The following is a 21,314-nucleotide window of genomic DNA, read 5'->3' as shown; positions in this document are numbered from 1 at the left end:
CCAAATAATCGCCCGTTAAAATATTCTTAGAAATTCTGCGACCTTACTCGTTTACAATGTAATCTAGAGAGCCTCAAGTTCCCTGGTCATATCATATCTCAGTGATTTTATATAATTTTATCTCAAGGACCCACAGACCAACTAATGTTTATTTTATTGGAATTTTTGTCAAAAAGCTTTAAGGATTTTAATTTTTTTTTTTTTGACCAGGAGATACAGGCGGAAATCTGATTTAGGACATTTAAGGTTGATGATGCCTTTCCCATCTGTCCGTCCGATTTTGTGCAAATTCATCGTTATATTTTTTTTTTTTTTTCAAAATTTATATCAATTTGGGATATACGAATTATGGGTCTACTCCTCTTTAAAACTTTGCCAAAATATTCAAATCTCATATCGAGCGATAAGAAAATCCGGTAGATCAGGTGCGAAAATTGCACAAGTAATATCCTTACAATAAGAAACAATTTTACGTTATAGTTACGTTAAAATTAATTTCCGATATCTTCAAATGTATCACATTCAAATATTGAACACAGAATGTGGGCTATGTGAGTATATTCCAGACAATAGTTCAAAAACATGGATCATACATATAAATGACATATAACAAGTTAAAAAGCAGTAAGTTCTGCCGGGCCGAACTTTGAATACCCTCCACCATTTGGGACGAATTTGGAAATTTTCAAAAAATAAAATCCTTAAAAAATTCTGTTTAAATTTTAAAAATGCAGAACATAGCCGTTTTGTTGGGGTCTATACGACGTGGACCTACATAGGCATTGTTTGCCATAAGCCATTACCATATTTAAATTCGGACTTGGACCTGCATAGACAATTTTCTGTCACAGACTGTAGCTCCTATTACAAATTCTAAATACGTAATTTGAAACAATTCCGGTGGACAACGACGATAAAATCATCAAAATATCAAATACTGGGAGGTACCGTTATATGGGGGCTACACGAAGACGTGGACCTACATAGCCCATTTTCTGTTTTATGCTGTAGTATCTATTACGAATTTCAAATACCACATTTGAAACAATTCTGGTGAATAATGACGCTAAAATCATCACAATACCGAATATCGGGAGGTACCGTTATATGGGGGCTATACGAAGACGTGGACCTGCACAGACAATTTTCTGTCATAGGCTGTAGTACCCATTGCGAATACCAAATACCAAATTTGAAACAATTCTGGTGAATACTGACGCTAAACTCATCAAAATACCGCATATCGGGAAGTACCGTTATATGGGGGCTATATGAGGACGTGAACCTGAACAGACAATTTTCTGTCATAGGCTGTAGTGTCCATTTCGAACTACAAATATCAAATTTAAAACAATTCCGGTGAACAATGTCGCCAAAATCATCAAAATACCGAATATCCGGAGGTACCGTTATATGGGGGCTATACGAAGACGTGGATCTACATGACCCATTTTCAATACCGAAAGTTCTGCAGACTAAATATACATTGGGGTAAAATTTTATCAACATACTTCATTTCGTTCGGAAGCTAGAGTGATTTCCACAGACGGATGGACATCGCTAAATCGACATAGAATTTTATGCTGATCAACAATATATATACTTTGTGGGGTCTAAAATATATATTTCGAGGTGTTGAAAACGGAATGACAAACATAGTATACCCTCCATACTATGGTGGGGGATATAAATAATTGTAAATTGAATGTTCTATTCAGAGACAAATAACATGTTCTGGTTATCACTAGACCTGTTATTCACTAAAAAAAATATTTTTATAAAAAATTCTCGATTATCCCTAAAAAAATAATTTGGTGGCTCTTTCCGAAACCTAGGTATCCCCTGCCTTACCCCCTGGTAAACATTACCATCGTTCTCCACTAATAAACAGATGTTGTTTTATAAAAACAACAATAATGGAATTAAGCCTGACGATTTTTGCAACAACAAAATACTACGGTATCCCAAACGAACATGCCAACACTGTTCTATAAAATAATAACTGTTAAAATATCCGGGAAAATTATTTAAAAACTATCCTTAAAAAAATATGCAATTAACCTTAAATAATTGCTACTTAAAAACCACGATCATTTTCAAAAAAAAGGTTCTTCAAAAATTCAGGATTGCCCTTTGAAATTATATTTTTCACAAAACCGCGAAGAACTTTTGAAAACATATTCTTTAAAATCCAAAAAATGGAAAAAAATAGTCTTAAAAATAATGGATTAGCAACTATCCCTGGAAAAACTATTCTAAAAAAAATATTTTTTGATTGTTAAAATATCCTAAGAAAAATATTTACAAAATAAATCCAATACTATGCTGGAAAAAAGTTTTCTAAAACATTCTCAAATACCCATACTTGTTTTTTTAATATCTACGATTGTCCTCAAATAATTGTTACTTAAAAATCCACGATAATTTTCAAAATATATATGCTTCAAAATTTAGATTGTGATTTAAAAATATATTTTTCAAATATCCACGATTATCTTTTGAAAACATATTCTTCAAAATCCAGGAAAAACCAGTAAGAAAGGTCAAAATTAGGGCGGGACCGACTATATGATACCCTACACCACGTATGCCTAACAAATAAGTTTACATTGCGAATTTATGTGAGATAGATCCTAGCATGGTTATGGTATCATAACCCTACCTTGATATCATTATACCATGGATCATGCCAACTATGAACCAAATAAAATTGCTATATAGTGCATGATAAGATTTCGATGAGTATTATATACTGAATTTCAGATATATATGGGAGATATAGCTATATCTGCACCGATTTTCACCAAATGTGGAGTACTTATTACTAGGATGAATTCAGTCAGAATTGCCAAAATTCAGCGCATTTGGACTGATATTAGCCATTTGGTGCACAATAAACCTGATATCGGATACAGATATTGGAGCTATATTCTAATTTGATCCGATCTTGATAAAATTTGACAGAGGTATTTTGGAGCTCCAAAAGTTATGTGGTACCAAATATCATTCCTGTGAAGTGCATATTACGCATGTGAGGGACTTTAAACCCCAAATCGGATATGGGAACCATGGCTATATCTAAACCGATTTTCTCTAAATTTGAGGTACTTGCGTCTAGACTGAATTCGGTTCTATTTATCAAATTCCATCCCATTTGGACTAGTATTAGGTATTTGGTGCCCTATAAAAGCACATCGGACGAAGACATGCATATGAGAGCTACATTAAAATTTTAATCGATTATCATCAATCTAATCATTCGTACCAAATCTCATTTCGATAGGCCAATAAATGCGACCTGTACTTTGTTTACAAAAAATACATGGGCAGACGGACCCACCATTCTTGGAAAAATATTCTATAAAAATACCTTAAAAAATATTTATAAAAAATTGTCTTATAAATACACGCCTTAAAAAAATATGTTTTTTCCAGTCCTTGAAGATTTTTTTTAGAAAATCCACAACTTCAAAAAACATTGTTAGAAAATCCAAAATATCCAAATACAAAATATTTTTTTTTAAATCCAGTCATTAAAAAATATTTTTCAGAAAATGCAAGCATTGCAAAATATTTAATATTATTTTTTAATCCAGGCCTTGAACTGACAAACAGACGAACGGACATGCATAAATTGACTCAGAATGTAATTCTATGCAGGTCTATAGAGGTGAATTTTAAAGATCCTTTCCTGAAGGACTTATAGGATTTTTAAAGATGTTTTTTTATTAAAGACGGGACACTTAGCCAATAAACGTGGATTTTTAAAGATTTTTTTATCAGGAACTCAAACGTGAATTTTTAAAGATTTTTTATCAAGACCTCAAACGTGAATTTTTAACGAATTGTTTTTTATTATTAATGATCCGACAATAATAAATTAGAATTTTTAAGATTTTTTAAAGGACCTACAAGCCAATAAATATGGATTTTTATTTTTTTTAACAAGGACCAGATATTAAACCTTGTTTTTTAAGAATTTATTTTTTAACCAGGACCTACAAGCCAATAAACTTGTATTTTTAATTTTTTTTTATAAAGGACCTATTAGCCTACAAACGCGGATTTTAAAATTTTTTTATCAAGGACCTATTAGCCTATAAACGTGGATTTTAAAGGTCCTTTCTTGAAGGACCTACAGGGTTATAAACGTGGATTTTAAAGATCCTTTCCTGAAGGGCCTACTGGGTTATAAACGTGGATTTAAAGGTCCTTTCATGAAGGACATACAGGCCAATAAACCCGTATTTTTAAAGTTTTTTTTTATCTACAACTAGACATTATTAAATTTTAAATTTTTATTTTTTTTTTACAATGACCTACAAACCATTACACATGGATTTTTAGAGATATTTTTCTTAAGGATCTTCAAGCCAATACACCTAGATTTTTAGAAGATATTTTGTAACAAAGATCACACGATAATAAATGCAGATTTTTAGTAATTTTTTCAGGATCTACAAGCCAATAGACATGGATTCTGAAAGGATTTTTGTTTATCAAGGACAATATAAAATTTTTTTAAGGGCAATAAACCTGGATTTTAAACGAATTTTTTCTCAAGGCCTAAAAGCTCATAAAAATTCAATGAACGTGGATTTTTGTAGAGAACTTCATCTCAAGGAAATGTAGGTAAAAATACATTAATCCATGAAAAAAATCCATCTGAAGTATCTACGGAATAAAAATAGTGGATTTTTAATAAATTGTTTCTCAAGGGTCTACAGACCAAAAGATGAGAATCTTTAAAGAATTCTTTTTTTAAGAGCATACAAGCCACAAAAACATGGTTTCTTAAAAAGTTTTTGTCAAGTGCCAAATGTGGATTTTAAAAAAATGATTTCTCAATCAATTTTTTTAAGGACAAGTGATTTCATGCAGTTTGTATGTCGAAACACTGTCTGGAACGCTCCAACTTGCTTTAAATCTTTTTCAGAATTCCAGACCAAAAATCTTAAATTTCTCGAAGAAATCGCTGGAAATTTAATTTAAACTAAGAATAGTTTTCTATAAGCAAAGGATTTTTATTGTGGATTTATTTAAAAATTTTTCATAATATGTCCAAATTTTGCCAGTATGTGGATCCAAAATCTCCTGGCACCAAATTGCTGATTTTTACTTATTTAGGAAAAAAAATCAATTTAAAGACAGTGAACAACGTCGTAGACATTTTATGAAACTTTTTATGAAACTTGAATACCCTCCACCATTTGGAACGAATTTGGAAATTTTCAGAAAATAAAATCATTAAAACATTCTGTTAAATTTTTAAAAATACCAAACATAGGCATTATATTGAGGTGTATACGATGTAGGCCTACATAGGCATTGTTTGTCATAAGCTATTACCATATTCAAATTCGTAACTCGAAATAAACGGTGAATAATGTTGCTAAAATCATCAAAATATCGTACATAGGGAGGTACCGTTATATCGGAGCTGTGCGAAGACCTGGACCTGCATAGACAATTTTCTGTCACAGGCTGTAGCATCCATTACGAACTTCAAATACCACACCTCAAACAATTTCGGTGGGTATTGTACCTAAAATCGTCAAAATACCGAATATAGGGATGTACTGATATATGGGCCCTATACGAAGACCTGAACCAGCATAGACAATTTTATGTCTTAGGGTGTAGTATTCAATTCGAACTTCAAATATCAAATTTGAAACAATTCCGGTGAATAATGTCGCTAAAATCATCAAAATACCGAATATAGGGGGGTACCGATTCTTTTTGATTCTTTTGATTCTTTTCAAGATGGCATTCAATCTAATTCGTGGTGCGTATTTCAAATACACACATTTTTTTAATCACGGATTTTTTGACCGAAAAATGTGGATATTTTGAGGGGACTTCCTTGCAATGTTTTTAAAAAATTAACCGGAAGCTAATACTTTTTGAAAATTGACATTCTTCATAGCAAAACCTATGATCCCTTTGGAAAATACTCGTTGCTGACTAAGAATTCTGGATTTTAAAGCAATAATTTCCACCTATATTTTCTATTTTTTAAGCAATATTTTCCAACACGTCTATAAAACTTGCTTACTTTTTAAAGACTATTTTTTGCGAAGTCTTCCAGGACGAAAATTGTGATTTAAAAACATTTTTGGAAAAATCTTCAGAATACAAATCTAGGATTTTGTAGGCAATTTTTATTGAGAGACACAAAAACCCCTGTAATTTTTAAGGATATTTTTAAAATGTCCTTGTCAACAGTTTGGGATTATTATAATACCAGAAAAAATTAATCGGGACTTGATTAGAACCTAAGGATTTCTAAGAATATTTTTTCAATAATTTGCTGGACAAATGTTGTGACCCTTTCCTTAGCCCGAATCGCGCGGGTATTTCGAATATATTGTAGATTTATTATAATAATTGTTCCAAGGACCTCCAGAGCAAAAATCCTTTAAGAATTCAGAATTTTTGTGTTCGACTTTTTGTTTTGGAATTTTTCAAGGACCTTCAGTTAAAAATCAAGGATTTTTTAAAATTTTTTGTTACTATTTTTTACCAAAAAATTTTGAATATTATGAGGCGACTTTCTTGCATTGTCAAAACTTGATCAAAAGCTAAGGCTTTTTAAGGTCCTCAAAAATCCTAAAATTGTTGATGTCTTCAAAAGGTCATTCTGTCCAGAGCTATGGATTGGATTGATATGAATTGTGGATTAATGAAACCATCACACGCTGCCCGAATGTTGCTCTGCGGTATTTTGGCCACTCCCCGTGAAGCACTTGCTTTAGGTGATCGACACTCCAGACACAATAGTCCAACGGATTAGTATCCGGAGATTTTAGTGGCCATTATGAGCTGGAAATGATGGGAGGAACCTCATTTTTATACCCTCCACCATGGGTAGGAGGGTATATTAACATTGTCATTCCGTTTGTAACACCTCTAAATATTCGTCGTAGACCCCATAAAGTATATATATTCATGATCAGCATAAAATTCTAAGACGATTTAGCGATGTCCGTCTGTCTGTCTGTCTGTCTGTCTGTCCGTCTGTCTGTCTGTTTGTTGAAATCACGATAGAGCCCACATTATTTGACGTAGACCTTTGAAATTTGGCACAAGTGTGTGTATTGTCCCTAGGATGGTTGGTATTGAAAATGAGATATATCGGTCCACGTTCTGGTATAGTCCCCATATAACGGTACCTCCCGATATTCGGTATTTTGATGATTTATGCCACATTTTTTCACGGATTTATCTGAAAATTGGTATTTGTAGGTCATGGCGGGTCCCTGAGCGTGTGGCAAAACATTGCATGTATAGGTCCACGTTTTGGTATAGCCCCCATATAACGGTACCTACCGATATTCGGCATTTTGATGATTTATGCCACATTTTTTCACGGATTTGTCTGAAAATTGGTATTTGTAGGTCATGACGGGTCCCTGAGCGTGTGGCAAAACATTGCATGTATAGGTCCACGTTTTGGTATAGCCCCCATATAACGGTACCTACCGATATTCGGTATTTTGATGATTTATGCCACATTTTTTCACGGATTTGTCTGAAAATTGGTATTTGTAGGTCACAACGGGTCCCTGAGCGTGTAGCAAAACATTGCATGTATAGGTCCACGTTCTGGTATAGTCCACATATAACGGTACCTCCCGATATTCGGTATTTTGATGATTTATGCCACATTTTTTCACTGATTTGTGTAAAAGTTGGTATTTGTGGGTCATAATGGGTCCTAGCTTGTGTGGCGAAACATTGTAATTATAGGTGCACGTGTTGGTGTAGCCCCTATATAACGGTAGCTCCCGATATTCGGCATTTTAATGTTTTTTGCCACATTTTTTCTAATGTTCTTTTACCCTAGGGTGGAGGGTATTAAAAGTTTGGCCCGGCCGAACTTAATGTTTTTTTACTTGTTTAACCATTCCTAGGTGTCGCATGCTGAGTGCGATGGTGCTGAGTCCTGTTGGAATGTCCAAGGTCTGCGGCCAAAATGTTTGCGTGCCCAAGACTTCAATACACCCTCCAGAATATTTTCGCGATAATATTCGGCATTTATTCTGGCGCCACGGTCGATTAATTCGAGCAGAGAGAGCACACCATCACCATGGCCGGCACTTGAGTTCTGGTGGTCAACCGAAGGTGCACATTTTCGCTCACCTCTTTGACAAGTAAACACGATAATTTTGTTCGTTTAAAAACTGCTGGACAACGAATGTTTCTCATCGGGGAGAGATCATTTGGTTTGCTTACAAACTGCTGCACAACGAATGTTTTCTCATCGGAGAGAGAGAGAGAGAGAGAGAGAGAGAGAAAGAGAGAGAGAACCAAATTCGGCAGTTCACCACATTCGGCCAAGCGAAGCAACTCTTTAGCTTTTTTGAGTCCATTTTCTGTCTTTGTAATCTTTTTTTCAGGGTTTCGTTGAAAAAATTCTAAAAAAAAAATCTGAAATTGTACAAATTATGCTTTTAAATTAAGAATGCCTTTTAATTTAAAAGACATGGATTTTTTTAAAAAACATTTTGTATTTTACCTTTCTGACAAAAAATTGTATGGAGAATACTTTTCCAAAGCCAATAAGGCGTGGACTTTTTAAGGATTATTTTTGAATTTTTGGAAGAATATTTCTCCAAAATCACATAAGCATGGAATTTTTTAGTACTATTTTTACAAAGTCATAAAAGTGCAGAAGTTTCAGAGAAATTTTTCCATGGTCATACAATCGTGAATAATTCAGAGATTTTTTTTAAATAATATCTTTCGAAATTCTTGCAATCGAGGATTTTCGATATTAGTTTTTAAAATTCGAAGACGAATTCTGATATTTATTATTATGTTCTTCTTTTCTCATAAACACCAACAAAAGATATTCAATCAATTTTCAAATTTCCATAGGTAATATTAAAAGGACAAGGTTTATTTGACATTTTACAAAATTTATTTACAATTCTCAAAATTTACGTGACGAAACAGAACAATTCGTTATTTCGAATATCCCACACAAAAGACACTCATACACACAAACATCAACATTTAGCCTTCTTCTTTGTAATGGACATTTAATTACATGTTCAAAGGGCTAGACAAAACAAAAGCAAAGGACTTCTAGGACAATACAAAAAGCAAACTTACCACTGACACCAACTCCTTTAGCCCACACTGCAGAGGCCTTTGAAAACAAAACCAAAAATGGTAATTTACTCTCTATCCCCCTCTCACCTCTAAAACAGCAAAAGGAAGGTTGAATAAAAGTTTATTGAACGTTGAATTTGTTAAAGGTCAGTTATAAAAATAGCCAATTTCAATACTAGAATCAAAGACCGAAAAAAGGCACCAACTCAAACAACAACAATTGGAAAAATATAAGAAAATCGTTTCGACCATCAAATGGTGATTATTTTGTTACCGAAAACAAAAATCAATGATAAAATCTAGTTGGCCTATTAGGGAAGCGTCACAAATGCGATTTGTCGATAAATGTGAGAACACGATGGGAATTGGATAATTTGACAGGATTTGGTTTTGGATGGAAGAGACATGGCAGCGAAGACAAAAAAATTACAACATTTTTGAAATAAAGAACTATTTTTGTAAAAAATCAAAATTTATTGGAAAAAGATAATATTTTAAAAAAGTTCCAAAGAAATTGAGAAAATATTTTTTTTAAAAATCCAAAAATTTTTGAAAAAATAAATGTTGTTAAAAAAATTCCAAAAAAAAAATTAGAGAATATATTTGTTTAAAAAATCCAAAATTTTTTGAAGTGTAAAAATATTTTTAACAATTTCCACTATTTTTGGAAAAATAAATACTCTTTCAAAAATGCACGCCTGTATGGCTCAGCATTGAAAAAAAAAAATTAAAAAGAGCCATGCCCTGAACGAATATCTTCTAATAAATACATGTATTGGAAAAAAAAATTAAAAAAATCCATGCCTTGAAAAATGGCTTTTTAAAAAATCCATGCATTGAAAAAATAATTTGAAAAAGATCCATGCCTTGAAAAATGAGTTTTTAAAATATCCATGCCTTGAAAAAATAGTTTGTTAAAAATCCATGCCTTGAAAAAATTATTTAAAAAAAATGAGTTTTTAAAAAAGTCATGCCTTACAAAATGAGTTTTTAAAAAATTCATGCCTTGAAAAATAAGTTTTTAAAAAATCCACGCCTTAAAAAAATAATTTAAAAAAAATACATGCCTTGAAAAAATAATTTAAAAAAAATCCATGTCTTGAAAAATTAATTTTTAAAAAATCCACGCATTGAACAAATATTTTTTTTTTTAAATCTATGCCTTGAAAAATAATTTTAAAAAAATAATGCCTTGAAAAATGTATTTAAAAAAAATCATGCCTTGAAAAATAAATTTTTAAAAAATCCATACCTTAAAAAAGTAATTTTAAAAAATCCATGCCTTGAAAAATGAATTTTCAAAAAAACCACGCCTTAAAAAAATAATTTAAAAAAAAAATCATGCCTTGAAGAATTAATTTTTAAAAAATCCACTCCTTAAAAAATATTTTTTTTAAAAATCTATGCTTGCAAAAAGGATTTTAAAAAAATTAATGCCTTGAAAATTTTATTTTAAAAAAATAATGCCTTGAAAAATGGATTTTTAAAAAATCCAAACTTTGAAAAAATAGTTTAAAAAATATCCATGCCTTGAAAAATTAATTTTTAAAAAATCCACGCCCTGAAAAAAGATTTAAAAAATCCATGCCCTGAAAGAATATCTTTTAAGAAATACATGAAAAAAAATTTTATGCCTTGAAAAAATAATTTTAAAAAAATCCATGCCTTGAAAAATAGGTTTTTAAAAAATCCATGCTTTAAAAAATAATTTTAAAAAAATCCATGCCTTGAAAAATAATTTTTAAAAAATTCATGCCTTGAAAAAATAATTTTTGAAAAATTCATGCCTTGAAAAATTAATATTTGAAAAATAATTTTTAAAAAATCCAAGCCTTAAAAAATAAGTTTTAAAAAATCAACGCCTTGAAAAACATTTAATGCCTTGAAAAAAGTAATTTTTAAAAAATCCATACCTTGAAAAAATAATTTAAAAAAATCCATGCCTTGAAAAAATATTTTATTTAAAAATTCACACCTTCAAAAATATTTTTCTAAAAAAGCATGCCTTGAATAAATGGTCTACGCCTTCAAAAAAATTTTTTTTAAAAACCCACGCCCGTATAGAAGAATTGTTCCTGAAAAAATATTTTTAAATAAATAAAAAATATTTAAAAAAATGAAAGCCTTGAAAAAAACTTTTTCCAAGAAATCCATGCCATGAATAAAATATTTATAATATTTATATATATTTTTAAAATATCCACTACTGTATAAATGGATTAAAAAAATTTTATTAAAAACATCCCTGGCTTAAAAAAATATTTTTCAAAAAAATGCATGATTTGAAAAATTTTTTTTAAGATCCATGATTTGAAAAAAAATTAAGATCCATGCCCTAAAAAGAAATGTTTTTAAAAAATCCACGCCCTAAAATTTTTTTTTTTTTTTTAAATTCATGCCTTGAAAAAATATTTTTCAAAAAAATGCATGATTTGAAAAATTTTTTTTAAGATCCATGATTTGAAAAAAAATTAAGATCCATGCCCTAAAAAGAAATGTTTTTAAAAAATCCACGCCCTAAAATTTTTTTTTTTTTTTTTAAATTCATGCCTTGAAAAAATATTTTTCAAAAAAATGCATGATTTGAAAAATTTTTTTTAAGATCCATGATTTGAAAAAAAATTAAGATCCATGCCCTAAAAAGAAATGTTTTTAAAAAATCCACGCCCTAAAATTTTTTTTTTTTTTTTTAAATTCATGCCTTGAAAAAATATTCTTTAAAAAATCCACGCTTCAAATGGACTTTGAAAAAATATTCTTTAAAAAATCCACGCTTCAAATGGACTTTGAAAAAATATTCTTTAAAAAATCCACGCTTCAAATGGACTTTGAAAAAATATTCTTTAAAAAATTCACGCTTCAAATGGACTTTGAAAAAATATTCTTTAAAAAATCCACGCTTCAAATGGACTTTGAAAAAATATTCTTTAAAAAATCCACGCTTCAAATGGACTTTGAAAAAATATTCTTTAAAAAATCCACGCTTCAAATGGACTTTGAAAAAATATTCTTTAAAAAATCCACGCTTCAAATGGACTTTGAAAAAATATTCTTTAAAAAATCCACGCCTTAAAAAATATTTTTTAAAAAATCCACGCCTTAAAAAATTTTTTGTAAAAAATCCACGCCTTAAAAAATATTTTTTAAAAAATCCACGCCTTAAAAAATATTTTTTAAAAAATCCACGCCTTAAAAAATTTTTTGTAAAAAATCCACGCCTTAAAAAATATTTTTTAAAAAATCCACGCCTTAAAAAATATTTTTTAAAAAATCCACGCCTTAAAAATATGTTTTAAAAAATCAACGCCTTAAAAAATATTTTTTAAAAAATCCACGCCTTAAAAAATATTTTTTAAACAATCCACGCCTTAAAAAATTTTTTGTAAAAAATCCACGCCTTAAAAAATATTTTTTAAAAAATCCACGCCTTAAAAATATGTTTTAAAAAATCCACGCCTTAAAAAATATTTTTTAAAAAATCCACGCCTTAAAAAATTTTTTGTAAAAAATCCACGCCTTAAAAAATATTTTTTAAAAAATCCACGCCTTAAAAATATTTTTTAAAAAATCCACGCCTTAAAAAATATTTTTTAAAAAATCCACGCCTTAAAAAATATTTTTTAAAAAATCCACGTCTTAAAAAATATTTTTTAAAAAATCCACGCCTTAAAAAATATTTTTTAAAAAATCCACGCCTTAAAAAATATTTTTTAAAAAATCCACGCCTTAAAAATATGTTTTAAAAAATCCACGCCTTAAAAAATATTTTTTAAAAAATCCACGCCTTAAAAAATATTTTTTAAAAAATCCACGCCTTAAAAAATATTTTTTAAAAAATCCACGCCTTTTTTAAATTCATTCCTTGAAAAAATATTTTTTTTAAAAATCCACGCTTCAAATGGACTTTGAAAAAATATTCTTTAAAAAATCCACCCTTCAAATGGACTTTGAAAAAATATTTTTTAAAAAATTCTCGCTTGTTAATTTAAGGGTCATTATTCTTTGGTTGTCTCGTAACAGAAAGCTCTATTGGTTTTATTAACAGCCATCCAAACTGTAAAATCGCTGAAAATGTTAATGCCATAACAGACTCTGTTAAGAAGTTACAGAGATATCTACAGCAAAGTTTTGTATATTTTATTAAAATGTTAAACCTCTGTAGATACATGAAATACCAACACCTTAACAGAACTACAGCTATATTAAAATGTATCTTCTGTTGATTTTTGTATCTGCAGATAAACAAAATACGAAAAGCTTTAATGATGCCGATACCAAGCGCTGTTAACTTCGGTTACACCTGTTGAATTCTGGCCAACTAACGGTGGTTATTCGCCGCCGGTTGTCTAGCGAAAATTCAGTTGTTGGCCGCTCGTTATCGCGTACGCATGGAAATGACGAAATTAAACGGATAAATAAATTCTATTCGCAAAAGAATTCCGGTTCAATTAAAAATTATTTCAAAATATTTTTTTTTATGATGGCAAATCAACTGAGGACATGGACGGGCCGAAATAAAGTGCAAAGAAAATTGAAAGAAACGGAAATTGATGGCAATGCCATCAAGAAAATTTGAATTTTCTAACAGTTTAAAACCTACGTACGAAGTCAACGAAGTCGTGTAACGAAGTTATCGTGGCTACGCGAATTGAAATGGCCTCCAGGCCAATGTTGGTGTAAAAGAAATGAAATAATCCTCCTAGGTATTTGATTGTATGTGTGTTGGAAATGTGTTAAATTGTGTGCCTATGTGTGTGTGTAACACACATGCTTAGGCAGTTGGAAAATAGATTTATTGTAACAGTTGTTTTCCTTACTGTTGCTCAAACAACTCTTTTCACGGTGTCAACTCCTTTAATGAGTTTCTCTTCGTAGTGTGAGAGTGCCTGGCGTGTGTGTATTTGTGTGAAATAGAGTGGGCTGCAGGAAAATCGTAGAGTTAAATATGTGCAAATTTCCATGCATGGCCTTAGTTCTTTATGAACCGTGAAAAGTGCAAGATTTACGAATAGCATCGTCTTACCAAAAAAAAAAATATTTAAGAGGCCAACAAAAAAAATATGTATAAATAAATAAAAAAGTAGTTTTGTTTTGTTAATGAAAAAGTAAAAAGGTGAATTAATTTTTTATTTAAATTAAAATTATAAAAAAAAATCTAATAAATGTTGAATTGGGAAGCAATTAGAAAATGTAGGGAAAAATGAAGAAGATACTGGAACTGGATGATAATGTAACCATAAGAAATAATTATCGCAATATTTAAAGTTTTAATTAAATTAATACAACAAAGTAAAAATTATAAAATTAAAGTAAAACAGATAAAAAGCGAAAAAATGGAAAAATAAAACTTAATTAAATCAAAATACAATAAAAGTAAATTATAAACTGCAATAGTAAAGAAAAATTAATTTTAATATAACATGATAATATAATATAAAAATATTAATAGTAAAAAAAATAAAAAATAATAAAAATCTGAAAAAAAAAAAATAAAATTATATAAACATTTAAAAATTAAAATTCATAAATGAATGTATGCAGGAAAATAGACTAAAAATCAAAACAAAGTACAAATTATAAAATTAAAGTAAAACAGATAAAAAATGAAAAAAATAATTTAATCGAATTCAATTAAATCAAAGTACAAGTAAAGTAAATAATAAACTGCAATATTAAAGAAAAATTAATATTAATATAATATAATATTATAATATAAAAATATTAATAGTAAAAAAATAAAAAAATAATAACAATCTAAAAAAATATAAAATTATACAAAAAAAAAAATTATAAATTAAAATACATAAATAAATGTATGCAGGAAAATAGACTGAAAATCAAAAACTTGGCAAATAATAAAATCAAAAGTAATACTAATAATAATGTAAGATTTAAAAAAGATTAAATGAAAAATTTAAAAATAATAAATAAATTTAAAAACAACGATCAAGGAAAATAATTTTAAAATTAAAAATAAAATAAAAAATATGTACAAAAAATTGTAATAAAAATGTGAAAAAATAACTAAAAAAATATATATGTATTTTTTCCAATATAAAGTTGTATTAATATTATTTTTTTAGAAAATTAAGAATAAATTATAAAAAAACACCGAATAAATAATAAAATAAAATAAAATAAGAAAATTAAATTACCAAAAAAAAAAACAAAAAATTAAATCGGAATAAAAAGTAGTCATAAAAAAGTTTTATTACAAAAAAAAAATAAAAATGTATAAAGCATGAAACGACAAAAATACATTATTAAAAAAACGTAAAAAACATTCAAGAAAATAAATTAAAAATATAATTTAAAAATTAATAAAACAAATTTAAAAAATGTGTAAAAAACAAAAAAAAAATTGGACTGTATTTTTAATTTTAAAAACGTACTTAAATTATTTTTTAGAAAATTTGCATAAATAATAAAATATTTAATAAAAATGATTTTAAGGTATTAAAAATAAGAAAATTAAATTACAAAAAAGGACCAATTAAAAGTCGAAAAATACATAAACAATAAAAAAAAAACAATTTATTAAAAAGAAAAAGTTTTTTTTAGAAAAAATAAATAAATATTTTTTAAAAATCATGAAACGACAAAAAACAGCGGTAAAGGACAAAAAATAAAAGTCAAAATAAAATTAACACAAAAACAATTAAAAATTTCCAAAAAAAAAAAAAAATGAAAATATAGGAATTTATTTTTTTTAAATTTAAATTATATTATTTAGAAATTTAGGATAAATATTAAAAAACATACCTAATAAATACTTCAATAACTAATAATAAGTTAAAAAGCTGTAAGTTCGGACGGACCGAACTTTGAATATTCTCCACCATTTGGTAAAAATTTGGCAATTTTCAAAAAAAATCCATTAAAATTTCTGTTTAAATTTTAAAAATTCCGGTCTATACGACGACGTGGACCTGAATAGGCAAGTTTTGTCATAAGTAATTACAATATTCAAATGCTAAACTTAAAAAAATCGGTGAATAATGTAGCTAAAATCATCAAAATATCGTATATAGGGAGGTAGCCTTATATCGGAGCTGTGCCTGAACCAGCATAGACAATTTTTTGCCATAGGCTGTAGCATCCATGACGAACTTCAAATACGCGTCTCAAACAATTTCGGTGGGTATTGCATTTAAAATCGTCAAAATACCGAATATAGGGAGGTACTGGTATGAGGGGCATATACGAAGACTCGCATAGACACTGTGACAGAAAATTCAACGGATTTAAATATTATTGAAAATTTACAAATTCGTTCCAGATGGTGTAGGGTATTCAAATGTATTGCTTTTTACTTGTTATTATTTCAAAATTGTGTATTTTTTTCCAATAAATTTTTTTTCCATTCAGAATTTATTGGAAAAAAATAAATTTTTGTGAATAGAAAAGTGGACTTAATGGAGCTGGAAAATGATATTCAAGAAATAAAAAGAAAGAAAAATAAGAGGTTTAAATAATTTCATATCCTAACGATCTTTTTTGGTAGGATTGTTCAGTCCTACCCCTTGGATCAAAAATAAAGGTCTCAAAATTTAAAATAACTTGAAGTAATGATACTTAATCTTTTATCGTCTTGATTCAGCATTCAAATTCAAAACCATCCACATATCTTTGTCATCAATTTTGGATTTTGACACCGAATTTGGAGTCTGCTTAAGACAGTCGATATTGTGTTTCTTAAAAATTGGGAAGGGGTTTTAATGAAAGTTCTTATCTAAAAGTAATTATTTTTTCTAATGAATTTCGAGGTGATTTGGGTTATTGTGAATCTTCTGCGAATCTTTCATTAAATTTGAGCTTTTGTGAAAAAAACATGTTCGTTAAAGTCATTTCCAAATTTTGACCCGTTATGGGAGAGGTACTTGACTTTGTCCATTTTCCTACCTGACCTAGAACTGATATAAATCTTGGGATTTGCAAAATTTGAATAAAATCGAATGATACTTTCTAGTTCTAGAAGTTTTTTTTTCTATGAAAATGTTGACCTTTTGCGGGGAAAGTGTCAAAAGGAGTGGACCGATATTGTCCATCTCCGAACTCGATATAAGTTTGACAATAATATTACGATGTACCAAGTTTGGGCCAAATCGGATACTTCCTTCGAGAGTTATAGTGCGCACGAGCCAGACAGACGGATATTGCTAGATCGACTCCAAATGCCGTGAAACTGATTTGGTCCAATGAGACCTAGAGTCTAAAATCGTTATTTCGATAAGGCACTTTTTTGGCCGTATCAAATGATATGTACCCTTTGTGGCCGTATGGCTGAGAGCTGGACAACGAATATTTTCTCAACGGAGAGAGAAAAACCCAAATTCGGCAGTACACCACTTTCGGCCAAGCGAAGGAACTCTTTAGCTCTTTTGAGTCTATTTTCTTTCTGTTGCGGTGTAAGTTCTTGCACTTTTTTAGAATTTCAGTGGCTTTACCCCGAGCTCATTTTTCAATATTTGCCGAATGGAATATTGCGATATGTTCAGCTCACGAGCCATTTTTCGGCCACTGCTTGTTTCGATCAAGTCGCTTACTTACTTTTCGAACAATTTCTGCTGATGTTGCTATTTTCCTCAATCCACTTCCTTGACGTCCACCTACGCTACCAGTATCACGGTAACGAGTGATGGTACGAGACACAAAAGATTTATTCACATTTAAATGCTGGGGTTGCTCAAACGATAGGCACTTATGGTTTTCCTGCCAAATCTAAAGAAATCACACTATCACGCTTGAATTCCGCCACGAATAACTTTTTTCGGGATAATTCTCACCAATTCCCACCTTAAGTACGCAAGTAAACAATATAATGAGCTGTCACTGGAATAATTTTAACAGCTGGCGGACGAGTGGCTTAGAAAATCTCACCTTGTATATTACGAATGTGAGGAACTTAAAAACCCCAAATCGGATGAAATATATATGTGGGAGTTATAGCTGTATCAAAACCGATTTTCGATTTACTCGCTTCTAGACTGAATTCGTTGGGTTGTACCAAATTACAGGCCGTTTGGACTTATAACAGCCATTTGGTGCACAAATAACCCGAAATCGGTTGAAGATATATATGAGCTATATCTAAATTTGAACCGATTCTCACCAATTTCAATAGGGTTCGTCATTGGGCCAAACATATGCTGCTTGAAGAATTTTTTCTTAATCGGATATTAAATGCGACCCGCATTTTGTTCACAAAATACATGGACAAACGGACGGACGGGCTGACATGAATAAATCGCGTCAGAATGTGATTCTATGAATATCTTCAAAAGTAACTATGGGTCTGTCTCGCTTCCTTCTCCATGTTACAAACAAATGCGCAAAGACATAATCCTCTTACCACTATGTGGTGTAGGGTATAAATATATATCTTACAAAATTCACTCACAGCTATTTAAAAATATTTTTTAAATCCACACTTCAGAACCTCTGATATTCATATAAAAATTATTATTTTTGTTATCCAAAACTACTTTAGAAACTTCATGCTTCGGAACCCCTGATTACGCTTCGAGCAAAATTTTTTAAAAACCATGCCTCACAGCATTTTATAATTAATATTTAAATCTTTAATCTTTAAGAAAATTCCAAATTAAACCAACATTCTAGGGCTTCTGAAAGGGTCTGAAAATATGCTCTGAAAAAATCAATACCTTCAGATTTGAAGCTGTTAGCCCAAATTTCATTCGTATTAATGTCAAATGTCGACTATTTATTTTTTTATTTATTTATTTTTTTTTAAATATTTTTTTTTGTTTTTTGATTTTTTTTGGTGAAGTTGTGAGATTTGGCTCTGTTGCAAATTATTCCAATTTTATCTCCCAATAACGAATATGTGGACGTTGGAGTAGCAAATCAATTAACAAACTTTAATTGCCATTCACTATATTTGTCATTTCCTCCATTAACCACTGTCGCATCACAACTTCCTCTCATCGCATTCATAAATATGCGAAATAAAACAATTCGAAATTGAGAACAAAAAAATTACAAATTATAAAATTATGCCAATGAACTACAAATTGTTTATTTCTCACTATTTGTAGTTGTTGTTGTTTTATTTTTTATTTTTTTTTTAATTCTTCAAAAAATTCCATTTGTAATTGTTTTCGAGTTTTAAATGCGAAACGAACTGTCATAAATTACAACAATGTAAAAGCGGAGAATTTTTTTTTTTGCTAACAAACCTCTCGCCTACTACTGGCCCAAGCTGCGGACATTTGTGAACAATTAGTTAATAATAAATGGTACGTGCTTGTAATTTTATTTCACTATTAAAATGATGATGGGAGAGAAATACTTGTAATGAATGTCGAATAAATCAATCTGTGGGAAATGTCGTCATAGTAAATTAAAAATGGGGGGGGGGGGGCTTAAGAGAGCAGGGAAAATTAGAAGGCATGTATACCCTTAGTCTATCATCATATTATGACAGAATAAGATTTTGAAATATGTAAGACCATTTAAAAAAATTAAATTACAACAGCTTGCGCTATATCCGACAAATTGCTGACAGATGTATACTCCCATCCTTGCGTTATGAGTATTCAAACTGTTGACTCTTTATAGGGGGAAGTTCCGATAAAGTGGGCCAATATTGACAATTTCGTACCAGAAGGTGTTGGCCGATATCGATCATCTTCATACTCGATTTTGGGTTAGTAAAATATTTGAACGTTGGAAGTTTAAAATGAATCAGGTGCTTATTTCACATTTTATAAAAATTATAATTATTAAAAATTTTGACCCGTTGTTGGGGTCCTTGATATCATGTCTTGTGTTGGTAAAAGAATTGGAATGTGTGACATTTGAAGAGAATCGTTATACAACATTTTGACTTGTTGTGTGAGAAAAAAAATCCACGCTTATAGAAGTCCTTGAAAAATTTTTTTTTAAAAAATCCAAGCTTATGGAAGTACTTGAAAAAAATATTTTTTAAAAAATCCACGCTTATGGAAGTCCTTGAAAAAATATTTTTTTTTAAAAATCCACGCTTATGGAAGTCCTTGAAAATTTTTTTTTTAAAAATCAACCCTTATGGAAGTCCTTGAAAAAATATATTTTTTTAAATTTAAAAAATATTTTTTAAAAAATCCACACTTATGGAAGTCCTTGAATTTTTTTTTTAAATTCTTGAAAAAATATTTTTTAAAAAATCTACGCTAATGGAAGCCCTTGAAAAAATATTTTTTAAAACTTCCACGCTTATTAAAGTCCTTTAAAAAATCCACGCTTATGGAAGTCCTTAAAAAAATATTTTTTTTTTAAAATTCACGCTTATGGAAGTCCTTGAAAATTTTTTTTTTAAAAATCAACCCTTATGGAAGTCCTTGAAAAAATATATTTTTTTAAATTTAAAAAATATTTTTTAAAAAATCCACACTTATGGAAGTCCTTGAATTTTTTTTTTTAAATTCTTGAAAAAATATTTTTTAAAAAATCTACGCTAATGGAAGCCCTTGAAAAAATATTTTTTAAAACTTCCACGCTTATGGAAGTCCTTGAAAAAATATTTTTTAAAAAATCCACACTTATGGAAGTCCTTGAAAAAATATTTTTTAAAAAATCCACACTTATGGAAGTCCTTGAAAAAATATTTTTTTAAAAATCCACACTTATGGAAGTCCTTGAAAAAATATTTTTTAAAAAATCCACACTTATGGAAGTCCTTGAAAAAATATTTTTTAAAACTTCCACGCCTATTAAAGTCCTTGAAAAAATATTTTTTAAAACTTCTACGCTTATGGAAGTCCTTGAAAAAATATTTTTTAAAACTTCCACGCTTATTAAAGTCCTTGAAAAAAATATTTTTTAAAAAATCCACGCTTATTAAAGTCCTTGAAAAAAATATTTTTTAAAAAATCCACGCATATGGAAGTCCTTGAAAAAATATTTTTTTAAAAATCCACGCTTATGGAAGTCCTTGAAAAAATATTTTTTTAAAAATCCACGCTTATGGAAGTCCTTGCAAAAATATTTTTTAAAAATCCACGCTTATGGAAGTCCTTGCAAAAATATTTTTTAAAAAAATCCACGTTTATGGAAGTCCTTGCAAAAATATTTTTTAAAAAATCCACGCCTATGGAAGTCAATGAAAAAATATTTTTTTAAAAAATCCACGCTTATGAAAGTCAATGAAAAAATATTTTTTAAAAAATCCACGCTTATGGAAGTGCTTGAAA

Source organism: Musca domestica, unplaced genomic scaffold, assembly GCF_030504385.1.
Source record: "Musca domestica strain aabys unplaced genomic scaffold, Musca_domestica.polishedcontigs.V.1.1 62, whole genome shotgun sequence".
Lineage (NCBI taxonomy): Eukaryota > Metazoa > Arthropoda > Insecta > Diptera > Muscidae > Musca > Musca domestica.
This window is presented reverse-complemented; position numbering follows the sequence as displayed.